Raw genomic sequence first — 12835 nt, 5'->3', positions numbered from 1 at the left:
CCCCCATCCTCAAGTACTGCCCTCCTCCCCCCAAAAACAGAACTCTCAGCATTTACATTCATTTTCAGGTTTAAGTGCACAGCTTCTTCTTAAGTCTAGCCTTCAAAGTAATTCAACACTCAACTCTTGACAGGAAATGTGAACATGTAAAAAAAAAAAAATTTTTTTTAAACACGATTTGGCTGAAGAGCTATTCTCTGCAGTGTTTCTTTCCAAGGATATACCAGAGTCTGAACTGCAAGATGGATAAAATAACAATGGGTTTGAATAATCCTAATGGTCAGAACGCCCTGATCATCTTGTACCTGCAACAGTATTTTTGTATCCGTAGGTGTTTGAAAAATAAAAAAAATAGTAACAATACCCCACCCTCTGACATAAAAAGAGCAAATCAGCGATGATGGTAGATTTATATGTAAGAATTTACCTATCGAATGGTGAAAGTCAAGTCATAAACTGTTAACATCAAGATCCTGAAGAAAATAAAGCAAGTCAGCCTAAGCTAGCTCGACCACTTTAGGCATTGTTTTTAAAACAATAAAATCAAATAGTAGGTGTCAGACTTTTGATACATCCCTTTTTCTCTAAATATACAAACACTCTATATGTGTCCACAAGAACAGAGCAATGATGTCTCATGTTTGTTACCGTCATGCACACACACAGTCAATCAGGGAAATAACTTTATGGGGTCAACCACAAGAAATAAAAATGTTCAAAGGCTTCCCAACACTTTCGGTATCTGACATCACACATCAGAGAGGGCAGGCAGGGGAGACTTGGAATAATCTCTGCTTGTGCAGGACAGAAAGGCCTGTAAACTAAAATAAAAACACACATTAAAAATGTTCATGCTGTTCAAACAGAATATAAAACAGGTTAACAGAGGCTATAGTTCCCTCCTTGGTGAGACAAGTTCTCCCTAGCTTTCTGTGTCTCCTGGATCGTTGCTGGCCCATTTCTCCCCTTTTCAGAAAAGCAGCTTCAAGCCTTTCCAAGTCCCCATGTGAGTTCTCTTTTCCCTGGCTGTCTGGCTCGACTGGTATGAACTCCTATGGTCTGCATGTAAGCAAAGGTGTACTGCACTTACCTGCACTGTATGCCATCCCCTGATGACAGTAAGGAAGCTCAGATATTATCAGGCACAGATCCATGCCAAATGAGAGCTCAAGCCCGCATTATAGCTTCTCGGCTAGCTTAAATTGCAATCATTTATCTTTATAAGCCCTCAAGTTTAGGTTTTGAAAATCATTTAAAGACCAAACACCATAACGAATGTCTCTACTACACAGTACTTTTTAAAAAAATCACAAAGTAGTTCTAGGATAAGGTACCAAGAAGAGAGCAAAAAGATCAAGAATCAGACACCGACTTGTAAGGAGTTTACAGTCCAGGTGAAGAAACAGGATGAATACATCTAAAAAAATAAGTAGCTCTGAGGAAGTATGTGTTAACTGCCAAATGAAAGATCCAGATAAGAGTGATGGCTAGGAACTAGATTCTAAAGGCCCCAGGAGAACTTTACTCCCCTCCCTAGGGAGGATGACAGCCTCAGGAGACCCCTCCCCATCTGTTTCTGCTCCAGTGACTCCACCTACATGCTGCAACTCACACTGCACCTTCTGGAACCTGCTCAGCTCAAGTCCCAACTTCTTCTAACACTGGAGTCTAGAAGTGGGCTTCCAGAGCCCAGGAAGTGCCTGGGGCCATATACGTAAAAATGTTGTGCATGTGCAGGTCATGATGCCATTTATGCAAATTAAAGAGAGATACAAAAGCATTACACAGCCCTCTTGGAGGAGCATATGTAACACGGTAAGATGCTTTGTGTCAGGGGGTGGGCGCTGGGGAGGGAGGAATTAGACCTGAACTGTGGGGTTAGAGGAGACTTCTTTTATCACAAATGTTGTATTTCTTTTTTTAATTTAATTTAATTTTATATTAGTTTCAGGTGTATAGCACAATGGTTAGACATTTATATAATTTACAAAGTGATCCCCCCGATTACTCTAGTACTCACCTGGCACTATATTCAGCCATTACAACAAATGTACTTCTTCAAGGTAATAGAGGTGAATATGACCAAATGTCAAGTTATTAATTCTGTGTGCTGGTAAAGTGGACATTTGTCATACATACACACATAGAAGGACTCGGGAACTTTTCAGTTTCACAGAGGGACTCATAACCTCAAAACAGTTTAACACCCTCAGTTTACAGGCTCTTGTTGCCTTCATTTCTCTCCTTTGGTCTCCTGTAGCCAGGCATTCAGTGACCAATTTACAACCCATCGTGTTTAGTTTTTCTTCGGTTTTTAAAATATTAATTAAATATCCCCCCCAATGCTTTTCTTAAATTTTCACTGTTTTTCCTCTCTCCTCCTCAACTAAAGTATAAGTTTTTTGAGGCCAAAAAACTTAACTTGGATCTGTCCGTGTTCCTCTGTTCACCGTCTCGCACAAAACAGTCAATAAACTAAACCAGTGTCATTAAGTGAAATTTAAGACTGAGAAACATCATATGTCATTAAGTGAAATTTAAGACTGAGAAACACCAAAGGATGGCTACCTTTCATCCTGGAATAAAGCTATTCTCAAAAGCAGTAAATATTCATCTCTACAGCAAGAGTTATCTCCTGGGTGTATGTGCACATGCACGTGCGCGCGCATACACACACGCGCGACTTTTCATTTATGTCATTTCTTTTCTCTTAAGAGCTAAAAGTAACAGACTTCCAAGACCAAAAGAAAAAGGAAAGGAAAGAGGGGAAGGGAAGGGGAAGAGAGAGGAGGGAACGGAAAGGAAAGAGAAACCCTCCGTATATATTAACATATCTTTGTTCCACAACTTAAGAAACAATTCTGGATTTTAACGCCCAGGGAATGTGGGTTTACGCCATGTAGAGATTTATAATTATCCCAATGAGGCATTTCCCAAACTGTATTCCTGGTGTGAGTTCTTCAGTATGCCAAAAGGCACTGTCCTTCAATGGCGTTCTACCACCACTGAAGAACACTGATTTTGGAAAACTCTACCTACGTTCAGAGTTCTCACGGAGATCGACAATGCACATTACTACAGCAAAGTCTCAGAAGTCCTATAGTTAAAAATAAAATAAACTTTAGAGAGTCACCTTGGTATAAGCCAATGTTTCCAAGTTTATTTTAACCATAGAATAGTTTCTGCATGGAACGAATTAATTGGTGAAGGACCCTGCAGTCTGAGGAACACATGCTGGCTCTTATAATAACATCTTCTGGATTTAACACTTCAGTCCACATTTCAAATCTCTCACTCCATTGTCTCCATAAATATGACTCATACTCATAAAATCAGAAATCCTAGTTTTAGTTTCATAAAATATGGTCCCTATTACAATGCCATGGATTTTCATAAAACCCTTATGAACTGATTCACATACCCACCACCCCTCATAATACTAAGAATAGAAGAATTTCCAGGATCAACTTCATCAACCCAATAGTGTTAAACCAACTGCAGTCATAAACCAAGCCTAGACTCCATCCTCACAGAGTGATAACAAAAATACATCAAAATTCCTGGGAAACCAAATTCTGCTTTGGAGTCTCTAGTTGCTCAAGTAGAGAGCTGTATGAAGGAATAATGTAAAATGTCTATTATAATAATCTGACTTTATATAACTTTGATAGCTATCTAAAACACAGGAAACAAAAATTCAAGCCCTAGTACCAATCAAAACAATGCCAACTAAGATAATACCATTTTTTTTTATTTTATCTATCAAATTAGGGAATATTTTCATATAGAATACACTATATTAGTGGTGTTTAGGGAAATGGGCTTCACATACAAAGCTGATAGGGAAGAAACTTGGTATTACCATTTTGAAAAACACTGGCATTAAAATTTTGCAGTCTCTCTAATGCAACAATTCCGCTTTAAGAATGCAGGAAAATGAAAACAAATCATGAACATATGCAGACTTCAGGGGTACAAAAGCCAACAACAATTCTCCACTTGGGCTCCTCCGACTCAGGAGGCATGGCAGGGGCATAGGACGAGGCACACAAACACCACAGGCCTCTCTTAATGTTCTCCAAAGGAGAGGGTATCCCATAACTCTGCCATGTCCCGCCATTGTCTCTCTCAACCCAAGAGAAAACTCAGGCCAAAGTATGGAGGGACACGAACTTTACATCTGGGGTTATCATCTTCTGGTAGAAGCATCCCCTTTGGGAACAGTGAGACTTTGGGGAATAAAAAGAAAGAAACCTTGCTACATTGGGAATGAGGGCTGACTCCTCTGGCTGCAGCATAGGAGACCCAAACCAAAACAGTGATCAGAGTAAAAAGGAGCCGCTGAAAAGGGATAGGATACCTCTGCAGACAAAAAGAAAAGCTTGGTCTCAAGAGGTAAAAAGCTCTATATATGATAAGAGAACCCAAGGAAAGTTCCCACGATCCTCTAAGGGAGGACAAGAAAATGAAAAAGAATTAAAACAATAACAATGGCTTGTTTTCAGAAGAAATGTGTTTTTATGTGATTCCAGCACTGGTACCTATCGCTAATATTTTCTCAAAAAAAAAAAAAAGGGGGGGATAAAAGCAAGTAAAATAATAGGACAATTTATTAGCTTCAGAAAAATGTACATATCTAATGTGTTTAGCTATACACAGGAATCAGGGAATGCAGTATCATGAAGGCGCTTTACAAACAGTGTATCTGGTTTTGCTCAGCACTAGATTCTTGGCTCTTAGAAAACCTATTTCTGAATGAATGAATGTTGCCCCATATTCTTCATTTTCTGGCAACCTAGTTTAATATGAGCTATACTGGCCTGAAAGAATTGTTGTTTTGGATTACTTTTAAAAATGTGAAACAGCAAGACTAGCCTTACTTCTACTTATTTATCCACCTTGAAGAGTAACCTACTGCAGTTTCTGTCCCTGTGCCTTCCATTATCTCTGCTGACTCCATCCTCCTGGCTATCAGCAGAGGAGCCTGTGGCTCATAAAAAAATGGAATGTGATAGCATAGTACAGGTTTCAACTTCTGGCCACCATCTTCAGGATCCCCTCCACTTACATTATTCTGATCTCCAAATATTGACACTGTCCCTTCCTTGGGCCTTTTGGACCTCACTTACGCACACCAGGAGGTGTCGATGGCCGAAATCTAGTTCTCAGGCACAAGGCTTGGTAGGCCCATTCTGCAAACAGAATTACAAAGATTTAGGGAAGTTTCAGTCTAATTGGAAAAGAAAATGGGCAGAAAAAAGCAGTCTCCATAGATACAAGCTTTTCAACATATTGCTTTTCTGCTCTTCTGTTTCCTTACACTGAAAATGTCAACGCAGAACCGGAATACTTACACATTCCACCCAGCCCTCCACACCCTGACTGGTGATACCCAGCTGGAAATGCTGAAGACCACAGGGCGGCGTAGAAGATAGCTGGGATATAAAGCTCTTCAGAGGCAAGCAATGAATAGCTGCCACATGCTACTCAAAGCACTACTAGGAAGAAGACACTGTCTCGCCCTTCTCACAACACATCTTTCCCTTCACCACTTCACTAAATCGCATAAGGATGTGACTGTCTATGCAGGTGGCAGACAGGCAAAGAGGGGGCTAGGCCTTGTGCTTCCACAGATGCAGAGCTCAGGCAAGTAGCACAGGTCCCGGGGACAAAGTGATCAAGGTGTGGTTATCTATGGCTGCCTGAGTGCTGCTGAGAACCATGGGCCCATGGGTGCAAATTATTGTCTTGTACTGGCCTTGACAACACCTGAGTGTGTCCACATGCATGAAAAGAAGGTGAGAAAAAGAATTAGGGGGCAGCAGTTGTGCAATGAAAAACTTCAGGAAATGGTGGGAACAGATGTGAAGGACAGTGGATTCCATTTCCATCAGTTAAGAAAGGGCAAGAACATTTTTAAAAAGGGAGAAAAAATAGAATTGACCACATGATCCAACAATTCCAATTCTGGGTATATTGCCAAAAGAACTGAAAGCAGGGACTCAGAGAGAGATTTGTACACCCATGTTCACAGTGGCATTATTCATAAGAGCTGAAAGGTGGAAGCAACCCAAGTGTGCAATGATGGATGAATGGATAAACAAAATGTAGTACATACATACAATGGAATATTATTCAGCCTGTAAAAGGAAGGAAATCCTGACACATACTGCAACATGGATGAACCTGGAGGACATTACATTAAGTGAAATAAACCAGTAACAAAAAAGACAAATACTGTATGATTTCACTTATGTGAGGAACCAAGAGCAGTCACATTCATAGAAAGAGAGAGGAAACTAGGGGTTGCCAGGAGCTGGAGGGAGGAGAGAATGGGATTTGTTGTTTCAGTTTTGCAGGATGAAAAAGTTCTGGAGACTGGTTGCAAAGCAGTGTGAATATACTCAACGCCACTGAATTGTATAATTTACAATGGTTAAGATGGTAAATTTCATGTTATGTGAATATACTTAACACTACTGAACTGTATAATTCACAACGGTTAAGATAATATATTTTATATTATGTGTATTTTAACCATAATTGAATGCTTTTAAAGAAGAAAAATCTTAGAACGATTAAAAACAAAACAAAACAAAAAAACAAACAAAAAAGACCCTGTCCTTGTATTTTAAAGTGAAACTAGAATTAAATGAGAAGCCATGAAAATAACCACACATATGTAGGGATGTGAGTTGTGACAGGCCTTTAGAACTGGTTGATTGTTTTAAAAGCAAACTACACTCTCTGTTGCAAACAGTATAAAACCATTCTTGAGCTGCCCCTCATATATTCTTTTTCCACATTCTAAATTAGAGAACTAGCTTTAGCAGAGCCTCAGTCAGGGAAAATAAATTTGCAAGTCATGGCACGCCCCCTAGATGGACTGCCATCTAGATCAGTGGTTCTCATCAGGGATGACTCTGTCCCCCTAGGAGACTGTGGAAATGTCTGAAGACAGTTTTGGATGTCATGTGTGAATGGGGCCGGGGAGGGGGGAAGGAAGGGTAGGAAATGCTGCTGGCACCTAGTGGGTATCTCAGGGTGGCTGCTACATATCCCATAATGCACAGCATAGTGCCCCACAACAAAGAACTTTCTGGCCCCAAATGTCAATAGTACCGAGGTTGAAAAACTCTGCTCTAGGTTGGCCTAGGGATTCAGAGGCCACGTTTGTTTTTTCTTGGTTTCGTTTTTTTCTTTTACACACGCCTTGAGCAGCCAGGAGTTACTAACTTGCTACACACGATGCTAAATGCTCTCTATACATTACTTCATTCAGACCTCTCTTAGAAGAGTGATACTGCTATGACTCCAGTTTGGAAAGGTCAAGAATTTGTCCGAAGTCAAGGCCACTGGTAGAATTTTAAATAAACTCTGCAGATCTCCGGAGTGGTATTCTTACCTCTACTTCCCAAACCTTCATGTTCTAGGACTCAGTGAGAAGCACATCAACACACTAATGTTCAACAAGACACACTGAAGAATGCTGGCACAGGGAACCATTAAACCAGGCAATTCCCTTTCCCACCTGAGTCCCTTCTGCATCTTGGCAACCTATCAACCCCACACAAACTATGGAAGAATTTTCGGATTCAGGCGGAATATTTCAGGAAAAATCATTTTCTATGTGTTATAAAGGGTACTGTCCTTTGTACATTATAAAATTCTTCAACTCTGCCTGAATTTATTTGCATCAAGAGAATCTTAACAACTAAATTCCTATGACTATATCAGAATCTTCCAACTCAGAAGTCACTCCTAAACAACTCTGAAGAATTCTCAAATGTTAAACATCTCAGGAGGCAGAGCTGGATACATCCCTAGCTAACTGTCTTTGCCTGTCATGAAATTCTTCCTCTAGAACCATCTGAGACAACAACTATTCATCCCTCAAAACCCTGCTCAAGCTTGGTACGCCACTTCTGTGAAGCATTCCCATATACCTCATAGTTTGTCATTCCTTCTGTACCAGTTTATACTGTAACATCCTTCTATACTACACACACTTCTCTATATTAACCATTAGCCAACTGGACTATAAGCTCCTTGACACGAGAAATGCATACATCTTATGTGTTTTCGTATACACTATTACAACAGACCCTCAAAGGGGTGGGAAATAGAGCCTGCCACCTTGCCTGCCATATTCTACAAATAAAGCTGATTGGCTCAAAATTACATTCAACTACTAGCACCTTTCACAGACCCTTTAAAGCCAAAAACTAATGCATTAAGACAGCAGTCTCCAACCTTGTTGGTTGGCACCAGGGACCGATGCTCCTATGAGAATATAATGCCTGATGATCTGAGGTGGAGCTGAGGTGGTGATGCTGGCGCTGGGTAGCAGCTTCAAATAGCTCGCTTGCCCACCTGCTGCTCACCTCCTGCTGTTGGGCCTGGTTCCTAACAGGGGGTTGGGGACACCTACATTAAGACATCAAATAAAACACTGAGGAAGATACCTATAAGGAGGACATTTGCCATTTCCTCTGAATCTTGAGAAGGTCCAAGTAATTTTGGCAGACTTAACAAGAGTTTCTCAAAAGAAGTGATGAATTCCTTAGTTGCAGAAATTAGTCACAAAGTCTCTTGCAAGGAGTCTGGCATTTGGGACATCTGGGGAGTTATATGGGTGCCAAGGTCCTCTTTATTGTCAGTATCATTATGCACCAAATTAGCCGTGGCTTCAACAAATAAGAGACACTTCCTCCATTCCACTGTCTTGGTTTTCGTTTTGTATCTGTGTTTTAACAATGATCACGGCCACTCCCGAAGTCAGGGTTTATCAAAGGTCTGGACCACTGCATCAGAACCACTGGGGGTGGGGAATGCCGAGCAGGAATGCTTGGCCACAAAAAAAAAAAAAAGAACACAGATTATACTGAATCAAAAATCTCTAGGGGTGTGTGGCTTAAGCACCTGTAGTTTTAACAAGCCAGCCCTTCAGGTGAATCTGATGCACTCTCAAATTTGAAAGCCACTGCTTTAAGTCTATGGATCTCAAGTATTAGTGGCCACCAGAATCACATGGAGGACTTGTTAAAACACAGATTTCCAGGCCCCACCTTGTTTTCTGATTCTGTAGTTCTCCTCTGTGGACAGAGACCTTGCATCTCTAACAAGTTCCCAGGTAATGCTGATGGTGCTGTTCCCCTTAGAGACTTACGAGTGGGGTTAGGAACCTGGCAAAGGGAGATTTAATTTCCATTTCATATGCTTTTGCAATTTTTCCTCGCCTTGTGTATTTTTTTTTTTTAAGTAAGGAACAGAGACTATTTCTCTGTTTATGAAAAGATTCTATAGTATTATTATTATATGATAACTTCAGAAAACACCAAAATAAACTCTTCAACAGGATGCTGTTGCCCTTTCACCCTTCTCTCTCAACATTCTACAAGACTCCCAAAGGCAAAAGTCTCCCTAAACTTTGGACCAGCAAGCAGTTCAGCACTCAGCCAGCCCCAGCCCGATTGGTTTATAACTCAAACGACTTGCTACCTAAGCACTGCAGCTTCTGACTTCACCTCAAAGTGATTTTTCTCTGAAACACCCTGTACTACAACCTCAATTGGCACTGGTTTCTGTTAACGAACAGAATGGCCTGCGCCAACCACAGCTTACAGCACGTGTACTCAGCCTACTTCCCTATTTTAAATGCCTAATGATTATTGCTGCATCTGAACACATATGGAGGGAGCTGGGCCTGCTGGTTGCCTCTTGCCCCATTCCAAGACCTCCTACAAGCATGCACTCGGCAAACCCTCCAAGTACAGACAGGTTATACAGTATTGCTCCATGTCAGAGCAGAGGCCTCAAACAATCAAGGATTTTTTTTTTTTTTTTTTTTTTTTTTGGAGAAATGATCAAACCCGGGGGTGGGGACAGAACTTCCTGCAAGAAACCGCATCCTGAACAAGCATCGCCACGACTCACTGTAAATAAATACTCTCTCCTTGCAGCACTTCCGTCAACTGTCAGAGCCCTGGCTCCAATCGCCTTTCAAGTCCAAACAGGAAAGGGGAGAAAAGAGAGTGAGATGGCAGATAGGAGGTTTAATTTGCTTCTTGCTGCAGTTTTCACTGGTGGGGCACTTCTAATTCAACAAGACTGCCAGCTGCCTGGAATTGCTCCTGGACCCCACTTTTTCCTGTTAACCTTCATAATTGTATTATTACAGGCCAGCCCACAACTGGCCTACCCAATGCTGAGGAGTGAGGCTCCTTCCCTGGATCAGATAAGCAGCCAAAATCAAACGGGCCGGCTGCAGACAGAAAGGCAACTGACATCTGTGAGAGATGCTCTGTACATGCCTCTGTTGTAACTTAGCCCAAGGGATTGGGGGCGGGGTGGGGGGGAGCGGCCGTGGGGACTGGAAGGTTCAGAAAGGAAATAAGCCAGTGACCTCAATTTTCTGGAAAACGAATGTGAAGTATATTCTTTTCCAAGTGCGCCATGTGGCTGGGTAGAGAAAGACATGAAAAGGATCATTCATGTCATTGACAGCAACGGCAACTATTTCTCAAGTACGGACCATGTGGCAGGCACAACACAAAGGAGGCTTTAATAGGCCTCCTCCCCTTAGTCCTCACCTGTAGTAACTATGAGGCAGACTCCATAACCCCCATTTTACAGATGAGAAAACCAAATTTGGGAGAGCTAAAGAAACACCTGTTGGTTCACAAACTGGTGAAAGCAAGACTCAAACTCACTTCGGTCTGAATCAGGGCTGCCATGCTGGGAAGGGTGTGTACTGCACAACTTGAGGTGCCAGGCATATCACTGGCAATGTAATGACAGCTCCTAGTGTCTTGCTTAGAATCAGAACAGGGCTGATACACAAGATCACGTTTTAACCACGTAATATACTGCCTCCCGAAGTTTTCTGAAAAGTAAAAATAAGCTCCATCCAGACAGCTTCTCAAGAAGTTCTAAGAGCCTAAGGTCATTTGAACCCAATGGCATTCAAAAGACAAAGTCGATTCACTCCTTTATGTGGGCCTTTCTTTGTTACATTCCCTATAGTTCTAATTTCTCACTTGTGTCTGTGTTACAGGACCAGGCCAGAAGTCTGTTCTCATAGACTATTGGAAGTGCCACTGCCTGGCACATAACAGGCACTCAATAAATATGTCCTGAAAAAAACTTGTGGGTGAATGAATGAATGACATCATGTGTTTTATGTGGAATACCTGGTTGCCAGAAGGACCAAAGCAGAAAACAGCTCTTGCCCTTCTCCAAGAAGCCTAGGCCCCACGGAGAAATGGGGGAATCTGCCATCCTGCTAACACTGACTCCCAGAAAAGCTGCTGCCATTCGTGGGCACCCACTGATTTTTTTCTAATAACTGGAAATGCAGGCTCGGGCACAGTGGGGGTAGTAGCTCTTGTTGCAGATGAGGGTAATATAATGTGTTGTTGGCAGTCCCAGAGGAAGTAGGGAGGGTAATGATCATGTTTAAGAATGAAGGAGTGGGTGAAACCTCATAAACTCTTCGCAGACAGGACATGCCCCTGGAGTCTCTGCCCTGGGGAGGGAGGAAACCAGGCAGCTTCCCTGGGGCAGCGAAGGGTGGAGCTGGAGACAGGGCTGAGGTGCCAAGAGCACCCACTGCTGTGCATTGGGGGAGCAGGGCACGTTAAATTAATAAAAGTAAAAATGAAGCATCACAGGTAGCAGTATAGCATTATTAAAACTCTGTAATGTCTCCGACGTTCCTATGAAGTCATGTTCTTACAATTCACTCGTAATATTTAAAGACAAAATTATATGCCTCATAATTCTCCAATGAGTATGTTTTTCTATGGATCCCATTGTTTATACAGGATGCACAGCTTCCAGAAAGTTTAAATCATTTAAGGGATTAAAAAACTGGCACTTTCCAGAAATCTAGCTGCACATTCCTCAGTGGGAACCACTGTCAATTCTAACTACGTCCACACACTGATATATACTGGTACACATATTTCAGGACACACTCTCTATCAGGGCTGTAATCTCAAATGCCCACAGGGGCCAGGCAGTTGCTTAAATGATTGAAGCAAGCAAGAATCAAACACCAGGGAGTGTGGGAAGCATCCCTAGCGCCATTTAAATGAATACCTTGTCCCCAGTTTGGAAGAAAGCCTGGTGTTACCACATCACTTGATTTGTGACAAGAAGCCAGAAATCTGGGTTTTGCATAGGAATCCAAGTAAACAAAATTAATAAATTCAAATATTTTATTTAAAACATCAAACAAGTCAAATAAAACATATTTGTAGCCTGAATACCTCTGTCTACGTATATGTCTACACATACACCGATAATGTCTGCTGTTTAAATTTAGCCACCGTATGACCAGGTCATCTGTATCAAACATTAACAAGCTCACAAGGTCCCCCAAAGAGCTTACAAAGAGTAATACCTATTTAACAGATCAATAAACTGAGGCAGGAGGTACCTGAGCAGTGACTGCCAACCCGCTGCCATGGAGTTAGAGCAGGATCCAGATGGGAGTCACTGCAGCTGGAAGACAACAGGTGGTGGGTGGCCTGTTCCACTGTGTCAGAGTGCCAGTCTTCTCTACTGCCCATTACACATTTCACTCACGGAGACACGAAACGATCAAGACCTATATTCCAATTACCGCACAGGAACTGAAAGGAACTGTTAAAGAAAAGTGTGCACGAGGCCTCAGGCTAACAGCAAGATTATTCAAAGGACAGACATCCATGCTCGAAGTGCTTTACCTGTTAAGATACAGGTTATAACAGATATAAGCAGGGTCCTTCTAAAAGAATCTAACCTTTTTAATATATTTTTATTAAACTTGCATACTTACCAGAATGGGGGA

At 41.7% G+C, this 12835-nt stretch overlaps 1 protein-coding gene across 7 annotated transcripts in view; it reads right to left on the bottom strand.

The window, feature by feature from the left end:
- The window catches only part of EIF4E3 (eukaryotic translation initiation factor 4E family member 3), a 337156-nt gene that overhangs the window by 63787 nt on the left and 260534 nt on the right, over positions 1–12835 (bottom strand). Inside the window, exon 6 of one of the 7 annotated variants that reach the window (XM_039851688.1) lies at positions 8877–12648. The exons of the other annotated variants lie outside the window; for them this stretch is intronic. The gene's annotated coding sequence lies outside the window, so the exon portion shown is untranslated. Of the gene's footprint in view, positions 1–8876; positions 12649–12835 lie in introns of those variants that run through there. 7 annotated transcript variants of the gene reach the window in all.

This window comes from Pteropus medius, unplaced genomic scaffold (genome assembly GCF_902729225.1).
Source record: "Pteropus medius unplaced genomic scaffold, Ma_sr-lr_union100, whole genome shotgun sequence".
NCBI lineage: Eukaryota > Metazoa > Chordata > Mammalia > Chiroptera > Pteropodidae > Pteropus > Pteropus medius.
The sequence above is the reverse complement of the archived record's forward strand: the minus strand, read 5'-3'. Positions and strand labels throughout refer to the sequence as shown.